We start from the raw sequence: 14,082 nt of genomic DNA on the forward strand, positions 1-14,082 counted from the left end.
TCCTGAATCTTCTGCTTCTGGATGGCTGACCATGATTCAGAGAGGCTGGCCAGATGGTGGGGTATGAGAGGCTTCCTGCTGCCTTGGCCTTCTTGAACAGAGGATCCTTATGCATAGAGCACCCGGCTTTCTATCCAGACAGCTCATAAATGCAGCAGACCTTCCACTAAAAAGCTAGGTATTAAAATCTTGTGCTCAGAAAACACAAGGGAAAACACATCTGTTTTCCTGGAAAGCTTACTCAGACCCCAGAAAGTGCTTTGAGGAACATTTCAGAAATAGTTACACCTTTTTAGATACACCGTGTTAGATAATGAGCTTTTAAACTCATTATCGGCAGAACTTCATTATTAAAACATAAAAGTAAAATACTGAAGCTGACAAGTTTGGGTAGGGGCATGTCTGGAGATCATCTCCCCTCGTGTCCCGTGCTGGCTCTCAAAGAACACGAGGGGCCTTAGAGTTCCAAAGAAGGTGGTTTCAAAACACTCCTTTAGATTACTAAATAGTATTTTTCTTTGACCTCTCTTTCGATATAGATACTTTTGGGGGACCTTTTTTTTCAGTTTCCTTTTATTTTTGCATTTCTTATTTTTTCTGATCACATCTGAGATAATGCATATTAATTATGAAAGAAAATTCTAACATTCTAGAACTATATAATGTACAAAGTGCATCCACCCCGTAATGTGTGGGAAGAGTAAACTTCCCCATAATTCTAACTCCTGACTCTTGAACAGTATGAACAGTTCAGATTATCTTCCTCCATATTTTCTCTAATACATTTTTAAAGCAAAAAAAACAATCTATATTTTGTAACTTGCTTTTTTTCACGTTAGATGTTGAATATCTTTTCATGTTTTGGACTTATATGTTAATAGAGCTTTTAATTTTAATTATAATGCTGTAAAAAGGTTTTCAGGAAATCTTGAAAAAGCTTTTCTAAGCAGTAAATTCCATGGTCTCTCTTTTTGTTCATCTAATAGAGGAATCAGCCGTTGCTATTTTAGTTTAGCAGACCACCTGCCATAACGGGCTTGCAGGTTAGCAAGCTCAGTCAGCAGGGGTGCTCTTTAGACTGGACTCCATTCTCAGAATTTTCTTACTTTAGATCTTTCTGCTATCCTTCTTTTCTCTTCTGTGTTTCATTTCCAGTATCACATTTATAGCCATTAGGGGATCTCAGAGATGGGCTAAAGAGTAAAGCAATGTAAATATGTAGCCACAGAAGTACTACTCAGCGTCTGCTCACAGAGTTACCAGAACCTGCGTCCAGCATTCTCTATGTGACAAGGATAGATGGGTTCCTTTCTGCTTTCTTCTGTTTCTTTTAGAAGATTCGTTCTTTTAGAACGAATGATAACATTCATTTAATAAAAATACGTTGATTACGTGCCAGTTGCTATGCCGAGTGTGATGCCTAAATACAAGGGTGGATAAATGAAAGCCTATACCCTCACAGAGCTCAATCTGTAGTGCATTTCGAACAGGTATGGAGGCTGTGCCTCCGGGGGAGGAAGCATGGCAAGTTGTATAGTTTCAAAGGCCTCCCACCTTGGCATAGAAAAGGAAGAAGGGAGTGTCAGTTACAACAATAGTGCCTCACTTCTTCCCCTGTCAGGCGTTGCCAACTTCCTTCAGCCCAGATAAGAGCTCCCTGTCTTACCCTCATTAGAAGCCACATTACACTGCGACTCTGAGAAAATGAGTGCTAGAGTTTGAAGAGCTTTGAGGCTGGAAACATGTTCTAGGCAGAAAAGTAGATGGAACCAGACAGACTTACAGCCCCCATACCGCTGACTTTTATGTCCCTGTCCTCTCTAGCACTCTACAAAATGGGGCTAAACACCTGTTAATGATGGAATGAGCTAAAGCATTTAATTTAAAGTCCATTAGACTGCGCCTGATGCAGTTAGTTCTCAGGAATTATGTTCATTTCTTAATCCACCACGCCCACCCCTGCAACAAAGACCTCTGTGTATGTCCCCAAGGCTAAGCTACTGAGAAAAAAGTGCTGGGTTCCCTGTGTGTCTTGGATAGGAACCTACACAAGATCCTCTAAACAGGATCTAAACAGTGCTTCCAAGATGAGAATATTATCCAACGTATTCTCCTCAACTTCCATTCTTCCCTCTTAGTAAACGTGAGCTGGTAACTCTTCACCTTCCATTTTAACACTGGTGCTCTAGCAGGGAAAAGAGGTCCGAGTGACCAGAGATGGATTTTGCTTTGCCTTCTTCAATCCAAATTTATTCAACCTCGATTGGTGAAACTATTTGGGCATGTATTTATTTGCAAGTGACTAACTTTGATTATTCGTGCAGCCAAGTCTCAGAAGGTGAATTTGGAATTCAGGGTGTAAATGGTTAACCTAATTCTAATCTTGTTCGGAGTGTTTGATTTCTATCTTTGTAACCAAAAAGAACCAGATTTCTAAATTCAAATAGTCACGAGTGTGAAGCAGTAAATACAAATGAGTAAAGCAGGCTGGAAGTAAACACATGGACTTTTATTTTTCAATTTTCAGTGGGAGCGTGAGTGTAAGAGATATCCCACTTTTATTCTTAGTTTCTGTTTAAAGTAGTGAGGCAAGCATGACAAAATTTAAATTTGGCCTTGGTATCAGGAAGACCATAGAATGTGGAAGAGACTGTAGTCAATGGGAAAGTAATACCGTCTCAGGAGGCAACTACTGCTTGATAATAGCCAGTTTTTATCCTACAGAAATATTTCCAAGAATGGCCAGAGATCCCGATGTTTTGAGAAGTCACCTAGTTTTAAAAATACTGGTAACTGTTTAAACACTATGTAAAGCAAAAAAATATCTGCCGGGCAACTTCATCTCTGGACAATAGTTTGTAATCTCTGATAGAGACCAGACTTTTAGCTTACTCCATTTTTGGTTTTTTGTTTTTTGGTTTTGGTTTTCCCCCATTTTTTTTTTAACTGAGGTGAAATTCATACCACGTAAAAATGAACATTGAAATGAACAATTCAGTGGCATTTAGTACATCCACAGTGTTGTGCAACCACCACCTCTGTCTAGCTCCAAAACCTTTTTATTACCCTAAAATAAAAACCAGTATCTAGTCAGTAATTATTCTCCATCCACTCCTCTCCCTCCCACTGGCAGCTGCCAGTCTGCTTGTTTGTCTCTCTAGATTTACCTATTCTGGGTATTTCATTTGGATGGAATCATATAATATGTGACCTTTTGTGTCTGGCTTCTTTCAGTTAGCATAGTGTTTTCCAGATTCATCCACATTATAACAGGTATCAGTACATTTCCTTTTAATGGCTGAATAATAGTCCATAGTATGTATATACCATAACTTGTTTATCTGTTCATCCATTGATGGACATTTGGGTTATTTCTACCTTTTGTCTATTGGGAATGGTGCTCCTGTGAATATTTATGTACAAACATTTGTTTGAATACCTGCTTTCCATTCTTTGGGGGTATATACATACCTAAGAGTACAATTACTGGATCATGTGACGATTCTGTGTTTAACTTTTTGAGGAACTGCCACACTGTTTCCACAGCAGCTGAATCATTTTCCATTCCCACCAGCAATGTGTGAGCCTGCTGTTTGCTCCACATCCTTGGTGATACTTACTGTTTTCCCTTTTTAAAAATTATAGCCATCCTAGTAGGTGTGAAGTGGTATTTCATTGTGAGTTTGATTCGCATTTTGTTAGTGATAAATGTTGTTGTTGGACATCTTTCATGTGCTTTTTGGCCATTTGTATATTTTCTTTAGAGAAATATCCAAGTTCTTTGCCAGTTTCTATATTGGGTTGTTTGTCTTTTTGTTGTTGAGTTGTGAGGGTTCTTTGTATAATCTGGATACTAGACTCTTATCAGATACATGATTTGCAGGTATTTTCTTCCATTCTGTAGGTCGTCTTTTCACTTTTTCTTTTCTGGAAGCCTGTGTTGTCTTCATTTTATGGATAATGTACTTTGATGCCCAAAACGTTTCAATTTTGATGAAGTCCAGTTTATCTGTTTTTTTCTTTTGTTGCTTGTGTTTTTGGTGTCCTATCTAGGAATCCATGCTGACATCTAAGATAATGAAGATTTACCATAACCTAATTTTTCTTCTAAGAAGTTGTACGGTTTTAGCTCTTAAATTTAAGTTAGTAGTTCATTTTGACTTAATTTTTGTATGTAGTATGAGATAAAGGGTCCAGCTTAATGATTTCACATGTGGATATGCAGTTGTTCCAGCACCATTTGTTGAAGATACTGTTCTCTCCCCATTTGAATGATCATGACACCATTGTTGAAAACCAATTGGCAATTGATGTGTGGATTTATTTCTGGACTCTCAATCCTATTCTTTTGGTCTGTAGCTCTGTCTTTGTGCCAGTACCTACCACACTCTCTTAATTACTGTAATTTTGTAGTAAGTTTTGACATTGGAAAGTGTGAGTCCTCCAACGTTTTTCTTTTTCGATATTGTTTTGGCCATTCAGGGGTCCTTGCAATTCCTGCGTGATTTTGAGAATTGGAAAAGCCGATTCTTCCGACAAGAAAAAGCTGTTGGAATTTTCAATTCTTGAAAATGGATGTCTTTCCATTTATTTAGTTTTATGTCTTTCAGCAGTGCTTTATAATTTGCAGGGCACAAGTCTTTTGTCTCCTTAGTTAAATTTATTCCTAGGTATTTTATTCTTTGGGATGCTATTATAAATGTAATTGTTTCCTTAATTTCCTATTGCAATTGTTCATTACTGTTATGTAGAAATACAGCTCATTTATCTTGTACCTTGCAACTTTGCCGAATTTTTTTATTAGCTCTAGTAGTTGTTTTGTGGGTTCTTGGAATTTCTATATGTAGGATCCTCTGTAAATAGAGATAGATTTACATCATCCTTTCCAATTTTGATTCCTTTTATGTCTTTTCTTTCCTAATTGTTCTGACTAGAACTACCACCACAATGTTGAATAGTCATGGTGAAAGTGGGCATACTTCTCTTGTTCCCGATCTCGGAGCGAAAGCATTCAGTCTCTCACTGTTAAGTATGATGTTAGCTGTGGTTTCTCATAAATACCCTGTATTTATAAAGTTGAGGACGTTTCCTTCTATTTCTAGGTTTCTGAGTGTTTTATCATGAATGAATGTTGGATTTTGACAAATGCTTTTTTCTACATTTATTGAGATGATCATGTGTTGGGGAAGAGTTGCCCTCATTTACTAATGTGGTATATATTACATTGGTTTTCTTACATCTTTCGTTCCTGGGATAAGTTCTGCTTTGTCATGGTGTATCTTTTGAATATACTGTTAGATTCAGTTTGCTAGTATTTTATTAAAAATTTTTGACTGTAGGGCGGAGCGCCTAGGTAGTTCAGCGGTTAAGCGTCCGACTCTTGATTTCTGCTCAGGTCATGATTTCACGGTTTGTGGGATCGAGCCCTGTATCTGGCTGTGTGCTGATAGTGTGGAGCCTGCTTGGGATTCTCTCTCTCCCCCTCTCGGCCCCTCCCCTGCTCACATTCTCTCTCTTTCTCAAAATTAGATACATTAAAAAAAATTGAAAGAATGTTTCACTATATTCATAAGGGGCATTGGTCTGTAATTTTCTCTTTTTGTGGTGTCTTTGGCGTTAGTATCAAGGTAGGGCTGGCTTCATAGAACAAGTTAGGAAATGTTTTCCTCCTATTTTTTGGAAGATTTTGAGAAGGATCAGTGTTAGTTCTTTAAATGTTTGGTAGAATTCACCAGTGAAGCTGATTCTGAACTTTTCTTTTTGGAGAGGATTTTGATTACTGTTTCAATTTCTTTAGCTGTAACAGGTCTGTTGAGATTTTCCAGTGCTCGAGTCAATTTTGGTAATTTTTATATTTATAGGAATTTGTCCATTGCATCTATATTATTTAATTTGTTGGTAATTCTTCATTGTACTCTCTTCTAATCCTTTTTTTTTCTTCTGTAAGATAGGTAGAATGTGTATTCTGTGGTTGTTGAGTGGACTGTGCTTTATATGTATGTTAGATCTTGTTGGTTTATAGTGTTGTTCATGTTCTCCATTTCCTTATTGATCTTCTGTCTACATGTTCTTTTCTTTCTTAACTTTTCTTTTTCCTTCCTCCCTCCCTCCCTCCCTCTCTCCTCCCTTCCTTCCTTCCTTCCTTCCTTCCTAAAAGAATTTTAAGTAATCTACACCCAACGTTCCCACTTGTGTTTATGATTTTTGTTATTTGCATTTTGTTTTTTTAGTCTGTGCAACTAAAGGTTTCTCAATTTTGTTGATCTCTTCAAAGAATAAACTTTTAGGGCACCTGGGTGGCTCAGTTGGTTGAGCATCCAACTGCGATTCAGGCCATGATCTCAGGATTTGTGAGTTCAGGCCCCGCGTCGGGCTCGCTGCTGTCAGCTAGAGCCTGCTTCGGATCTTCTGTCCCCTCTCTCTCTGTCCCTCCCCCACTCGCTCTCACACATTCTCTCTCTCTCTCAAAAAGAAAAAAAAGAAAAAGGAATAAACTTTTGATTTCATTAATTCTATTGTTTTTCTGTTCTCTATTTCACTTATTTCCACTGTAACTTTTATTATTTTCTTCCTTCTGCTAGCTTTGGCTTTAGTTGTTTTTTTTCTGGTTTCTTAAGGTTTTTTTAGTTCTTTAACATTTAAAGTTAGGTTATTGGTTTGAGATCTGTTTTTTTGTTTGTTTTGTTTTGTTTTGTTTTTAAGTAAACTGTTAGAGCTATAAATTTCCTCCCGAGCACTGCTTTCACTGTATCACATCAGTTTTGGTATATTATGTTTTCATTTTCATTCCTCTCAAAGTATTTTCTAATTTCCCTGGTGATTCCTTCTTTGACCCATTGGTTATGTAAGAGTGTGTGTTTAATTTCCACACGTTTTTAAGTTTTCTAGTTTTCCTTTATTACTGATTTCCAGCTTCTTTCTCTTGTGGTCAGAGAAGATGAGATACTTTGTATGTTAAGTCTTCTGAAATTTATTAGGATTTGTTTTGTGACCTCAAACATGATCTGTTCCAGAGAATGTGTCATGTATACTTGAGAAGAATGTGTATTCTGTTGTTGTTGAGTGGACTGTGCTTTATATGTATGTTAGATCTAGTTGGTTTATAGTGTTGTTCACGTCCTCCATTTCCTTATTGATCTTCTGTCTACATGTTCTTTTCTTTTTTCTTTTTCCCTCCTCCCTCCCTCCTTCCCTTCCTTCCTTCCTTCCTTCCTTCTTTCCTAAAAGATTTTTAAGTAATCTACACCCGGCGTGGGGCTCAAACTCATGACCCGGAAATCAAGAGTTTCATGCTCTACCAACTGAGCCAGCCAGGTGCCCCTTCTTTCCATTCTTTAAAGTGAGGTATTAAAGTCTCCAATTATTATTATTATAGAACTATTTTATTTCTTCATTCAGTTCTGTCAATATTTGTTTCATATTTTAAGACTCTGTTGTTTGGTGCATATATATTTAAAATGTATCGTGTCTTCGTAATGAACTGACCCTTTTATCAATATATAATGACCTTCTTTGTCTCCTGTAACAGTTTTTTGACTTAAGGCAAACCATTAGTATAGCTATCCCTGTACTCTTTCGGTTACTGTTTGCATGAAATATCTTTTTTCATCCTTTGCCTTTCAACTTTTTTGTATCTTTGGCTTTGAGATGAGTCTATTATAGATAGCGTATATTTTGGATCATGTTTTGTTAATCCATTCTGCCACTCTCTGTCTTTTAATTTGTGGGTTGAACTCAGTTACATTTAAAGTGCTGATAGGAAAGGACTTATGCCATTTTGCTATTTGTTTTCTATACGTCTTATGTCTTTTCTGTTCCTCAGTTACTCCAATACTGCCTTCTTTTGTGTTTGGTTTTTCTTTCTAGTGCATACTTTTGATGCCCTCATTTTCTTTTCTGTGTACATTTTAGTTATTTTCTCAGTGGTTACCATGGGGATTGCAGTTAACATTCATAAATCTTTAACTGTGTCGTTTGAATTGATACAAGCTTAGCTTTAATAGTATACAAAAACTCTGTTCTATACAGCTCTGCCCCTCCTTTCTGTTGTCACAGATTTACATCTTTTGTACATTGTATGCCCACTAATATAGATTTATAATTATTGCTTTATGCATCTCTTTTCTAACTCATACAGAAAACTAAAAGAGAAGTTACAAATCAAAGATACAAAAATACTGGGTTCTGTTTTTACCTGTGTAGTTTCCTTTACTGGAATTCTTATCTCTTTGTATGACTTGAAGTTACTGTCTAGTGTCTTTATTTCAGCCTGAAGAACTCCTTTAGCATTTCTTTTAGGGCAGATCTACTAGCAATGAACTTCCTTAGGTTTTTGCAGGATATAGCATTCTTGGTTGATAGTGATTTTCTCTCGGCACTTTATGTAATCCCCCTGCTGCTGGCCTCTGGTTTCTGGGGAGAAGTTGGCTGCTAACCACATTGAGGACCTTTTCTGTGTGATGCATCACTTCTGTCTTACTCCTTTCAAGACTCTCTCTTTGCCTTTGTCTTTCAACAGTGTGACTACAATGTGTCTCACTGTGAATCTCTTTTATTTTATTTATTTTTAATCATTTTTATGGGAACACACATTTTATTTTTTTTATTTTTAAAATTTTAATTATTTTATTTTTTAAGCTTTTATTTTAATTCCAGCTAGTTAACATACAGTGTTATATTAGTTTTAGGGGTACAATATAGTGAGCCAACAGTTCCATACATCACCTGTTGCTCACCACAAGTACACTCCTTAACCCCTTTCACCTATTTCACCCATCCCCCACCCACCTCCCCTCTAGTATCCATCAATTTGTTGTCTATAATTAAGAGTCTGGTTCTTCATTTGTCTCTTTTTTTCCCTTTGCTCATTTGCTTTGTTTCTTAAATGCCACACATGAGTGAAATCATATGGTATTTGTCTGACGTATTTCGCTTAACATTATATTCTCTAGATCCATACATGTCATTGAAAATGGCAAGATTTCATTCTTATGGCGAAATGATATTCCATTCTGTGTGTATGTGTGTGTGTGTGTGTGTGTGTGTGTGTGTGTGTGTGTGTACACACACCATATCTTCTTTGTCCACTTATCCAACATAGGGGTGTATGTATCCCTTTGAATTAGTGTTTTTGTGTTCTTTGGGTAAATACCCAGCAGTGTGATCACTGGATTGTAGGGTAATTCTATTTTTAACTTTTTGAGGAACCTCCATACTGTTTTCCAGAGCAACTGCACCAGTTTGCGTTCCCACCAAAAGTGCAAGAGGGTTCCTTTTACTCCACGTCTTCGCCAACACCTGTTGTTTCTTGTGTTATTGATTTTAGCTTTTCTGCTAGGTGTGAGGAGGTATCTCATTGTAGTTTTGATTTGCATTTCCCCAATGGTAAGTGATGGTGAATATCTTTTCATGTAATGTGTTGGCCATCTGAAAGTCGTCTTTGGGGAAATGTCTCTTCGTATCTTCTGCCCATTTTTAATTGGATTATTTATTTTTTGGATGTTGACTTTTATAAGTTATTTATATATTTTGGATACCAGTCCTTTATCAGATAATCCTTTATCATTTGCAAATAGTGAAAGGTTTACTTCTTCCTTATCAATTTGAATGACTTTTACTACTTTTTGTTGTCTGATTGCTATGGCTAGGACTACCAGTACTATGTTGAATAGAAGTGGTGAGAGTGCACATCCTTGTCTGGTTCCTGACCTTGGGGAAAAAGCTCTCTTTTTCATATATGGCTTTTATTGTGTTGAGGTATGTTTCCTCTAAACCTACTGTGTTGAGGGTTTTTATCATGAATGGATGTTGTACTTTGTCAAATGCTTTCTCTGCATCTACTGAAATGATCTTATGGTTCTTACCCTTTCTCTTATGATGTGATGCATTACACTGATTAATTTGTGAATATTGCACCACCCTTGCAACCTAGGAGTAAATCCCACTTGGTTGTGGTGAATGATTTTTTTAAAGTATTGTTGAATTCGTTTTGCTCTTTCTTTGTTGAGGATTTTTACATCTAGTTTCATCATGGATATTGGCCTGTAGTTTGTTTGTTTGTTTGTTTGTTTGTTTGTTTGTTTGTTTTTTAGTGGTGTCTTTATCCAGTTTTGGTATCAGGATAATGCTGGCCTCATTTGGAAGTTTTCCTTCCTTTTCTATTTTTTGGAATAGTTTGAGAAGGAGAGGTATTAACTCTTCTTTAAATGTTTGATAGGATTAACCCATGAAGCCCATCTGGCCCTGGACTTTTGTATATTGGGAGTTTTTTGATTACTAATTCAATTTCTTTGCTGGTTATTAGTCTGTTCAAATTTTCTATTTCTTCTTGTTTCCGTTTTTGTAGCTTATATTTTTCTAGGAATTTATCCATTTCTTCTAGGTTATGCAATTTGTTGGCATATAGCTTTCCACAATATTCTCTTATAACTGTTTGTATTTCTGTGGTGTTGGTGGTTATTTATCCTCTCTCATTTGTGATTTTATTTATTTGGGTCCTTTCTCTCTTTTTCTTGGTAAGTCTGGCTAAGGGTTTATCAATTTTATTGATTTTTTTTTCAAAGAACCAGCTCCTGATTTCATTGATCTGTTCTATTGTTTTTTATAGTTTCTATATCATTTATTGCTGCTTAATCTTTATTATTTCCTTCCTTCTACTGGTTTTAGGTTTTGTTTGTTGTTCTTTTTCTGGCTCCTTTAGGTGTAAGGTCGGGTTGTTCATTTGAGATTTTTCTTGCTTCTTGAGGTAGGCCTGTATTACTGTAAACTTTCCTCTTAGAATCTGTTTTGCTGCATCCCAGAGGTTTTGCACCATTGTTTTCTTTTTCATTTGTTTCCGTGTACTGTTTTGTTTCTTCTTTTATTTCCTAGTTAACCCATTCATTGTTTAGTAGCACGTTATTTAACTTCCATGTATTTGTGATCTTTCCAGGTTTTTTTCTTGTTGGTTGACTTCTGGTTTCATAAAGTTGTGGTCAGATAAGATGAGTGGTATATCTTTGATCTTCTTGAATTTGTTGAAGCTTGTTTTGTGGGCTAATATGTGGTCATTCTGGAGAATGTTCTGTGTGCGCTTGAAAAGAGTGTGTATTCTGCTGTTTTAAGATGGAATGTTCTGAATATATCTGTTAAATCCATCTGTTCCAGTGTGTCATTCAAAGCCACTGTTTCCTTGTTGATTTCTGTTTGGATGATCTGTCTGTCAATGTAAGTGAGGTGTTAAAGTCCCCTATTATTATTGTATTATTATTGATTAGTTCCTTTATGTTTGTTACTGTTTTATAGATTTGGGTGCCTCTCTGTTGGGTGCATAAATATTTACAGCTGTTATATCTTCTTGTTAGATAGTACCCTTATTATTATTATTATTATTATTATTATTATATAGTGTCCTTCTTTATCTCTTGTTACAGTCTTTGTTTTATAAATCTATTTTAGGGGTGCCTGGGTGGCTCAGTCAGTTAAGCGTCTGACTCTTGGTTTTGGCTCAGGTCATGATCTTGCAGTTCATGAGTTCGAGCCCCACATCAGGTTCCACTCTGACAGTGCAGAGCCTGCTTGGGATTCTCTTTCTCTCCTTCTCTCTCGCCCCTCCTCTGCTTGCTCTCTCAAAGTACATAAATAAATTTAAAAAAATAAAGTCTATTTTATTTGATATAAGTATTAGTACTCTGGCTTTCTTTTGACCTCCATTTCATTTGCATGATAGATGTTTCTCCATACCCTCACTTCCAGCCTGTGTCTTTAGGCCTAAAATGAGTCTCTCATAGACAGCATATAGATGGGCCTTGTTTTTTAAATCCACTCTGTCACCCTGTTTCTTTTGATTGGAGTGTTTACTGCATTTATATTCAAAGTAATTATTGATCGATAGATATTTATTGCCATTTTATTACCTGTCTTGTGGTTATTTCTGAAGATTTTCTCTGATCCCCTCTTGTCTTTCTTTTGCTGATTTTCTTTAGTGACATATTTGGATTTCTTTGTCTTTATTCTTTGCATATTTATTAGTGGTATTTGATATATGGTTACCATTAGATTTGTATATAACCTCTTCTGCATATAGTGGTCTGTTTTAAGTTGATGATTGTTTAAGTTTGAACCCATTCTTTTCTACTCTCCTACCCACATTTTAGGTATATGTCATTATATTTCACATCCTTTTTTTGTGAGTTCCTTGACTGATTTTTTTAATAGAAATATTCACTTTTACTTCTTTTGTGTTTCCTACCTCTGTACTGTCACTTTTGGTCTCTCCTTCTACTCAAAGAGTCCCCTTTAATATTTCTTGCAGGGCCGGTTTAGTGGTCATGAACTCCTTTGGTTTTGTTTTTTTAGGAAACTCTTCATCTCTCTATTCTGAATGATAGCCTTGCTGGATAGAGTATTTTGGGCTGTAGAATTTTCCCGTTCAGCACTTTGAGTATATCATGCCACTCCATTCTGTCTTGGAAAGTTTCTTTGGAAAATCTCCTGAAAGCTTTATGGGTTTTCCCTTGGAAGTTACTGACTTCTTTTGTCTTGCTGCTTTAAAGTTTTTTTCTTATCACTATTTTTGCCAGTTTGAATATAATATGTCTGTGTATGAATCTGCTTTTGTTGATTTTGACGGGAGTTCTCTGTGCCTGCTGGATCTGGATATCGGTTTCTTTCCCCAGATTAGGGATGTTTTCAAATACTTTTTCCTCAAATAAGTTTTCTGCCCCCTTTTCTCTTTCTTTTTCTGGGACTCCTACACTATGACTGTTACTATATTTGATGGAGTCACTGAGTTCTCTAAGTGTATTCTCATTTTGCCTAGTTCTTTTTTCTTTCTTTTGTTCAGCTTGATTATTTTCCATTACTCTGTGTTCTAGGTCATTAATTCATTCTTCTGCTTCTTCCAGCCCTCTCTTCATTCCATCAACCTATTTTTCATTTACTGAGCCCTTTATGTCTGCTGTGTTATTCCTTATCTCCATGTTAAGGGTCTTCCACTCTTTTCTCAAGTTCAGCGCGTATCCTAATAATCATTGCTTTAAATTCTTTGTCAGACATGTTACTTATATCTGTTTTGCTTACATCTCTGACCATGGCCTTGTCCTGTTCTTTCATTTCAGATATATAAATGTCTCTCACTTTGTCTGCCTCTCTTTTTCTGTTTCTGTGTGTAAGAAAGTCAGCTGTGTCTTCTGCTCTTGAAAGTAGTGACTGTATGAAGAAGAGGTCCTAGAATGCCCTCTGCAGTGCAGTGTCCCCTGTTCACCAGAACCTGGCACTTCAGGAGAGTATCCTGTGTGTTGCTTACGCCCTGCTGTTGTGTCTGAGTCACTTTTCCTTTCACTGCAGTCGTCTGTACTGACTCTCCGCCTCTTGTGGGCTGTGCTTGCTGTCTGTGGTGTTTGTGGGACCCAAGCAGACCACATCTGAGAGGTCGTGCCCTCTGGGGAACTTGTGAGGGGGATGGTAGTGTTAGCACAATTTGCGCTGGGCCACTAGTCCTGTCCTATGGGGAATCTCCCAAAGCATTTGGGGACTGTGTGCCAGGCTGGCCAGGGGAGTGAGGTGGGCACAGCTGGGCCTGGTGCACGATGGCAAGGGCATGCTGTGGCAGCTGTGCACTCAGTGGCTGGGCGGGCATGTACACTAACAAAATTTGCCCTGAGCCCAAGGCCAAGGCTAGCAGGCTTAGAGTGGATGAGTCCTCTGGAGAGCTCGTGGGTGTGGTGCCCCTGCCAGCTGGTTAGGTAGCAAGTGTCTATGCAGTGCTGCCTCCTGCAGGTGGCTCTGTTTATGCTGTGGGTTGGCGGTGGTGGGGAGAGGCGTGGAGAGAATGGCATCTGCCAGCTCCCTTGTTTTCAGAGAAGTCCCCCAACACACTTCAAAATCAATGTGAACGGATCTGTCTCCCATTTGCCCCCAGCGTTGTGTTGTGCAAATTGCCGTTTTTATGTTTTCTTGGCTCAGCCTGCTCTCTTTAAGGATGGCGACCCAGCTTTCATTCACCCTCACCCTGGCTCACCCAGTGTTGAGTCAGCTGACTTTTAAAGCTTCAGGCTCCAAGTCCCACTGGTTTTAAAACTCATGGAATTCAGCCCTGTTTTT

General features: G+C 37.5%; 1 protein-coding gene across 18 annotated transcripts in view; it reads left to right on the forward strand.

The window, feature by feature from the left end:
* Positions 1–14,082, forward strand: part of PHF21A (PHD finger protein 21A) — a 194,697-nt gene that overhangs the window by 154,517 nt on the left and 26,098 nt on the right. The window lies entirely within an intron of this gene.

This window comes from Panthera pardus, unplaced genomic scaffold (genome assembly GCF_024362965.1).
Source record: "Panthera pardus isolate Hobbes unplaced genomic scaffold, ASM2436296v1 HiC_scaffold_12, whole genome shotgun sequence".
Taxonomy (NCBI): domain Eukaryota; kingdom Metazoa; phylum Chordata; class Mammalia; order Carnivora; family Felidae; genus Panthera; species Panthera pardus.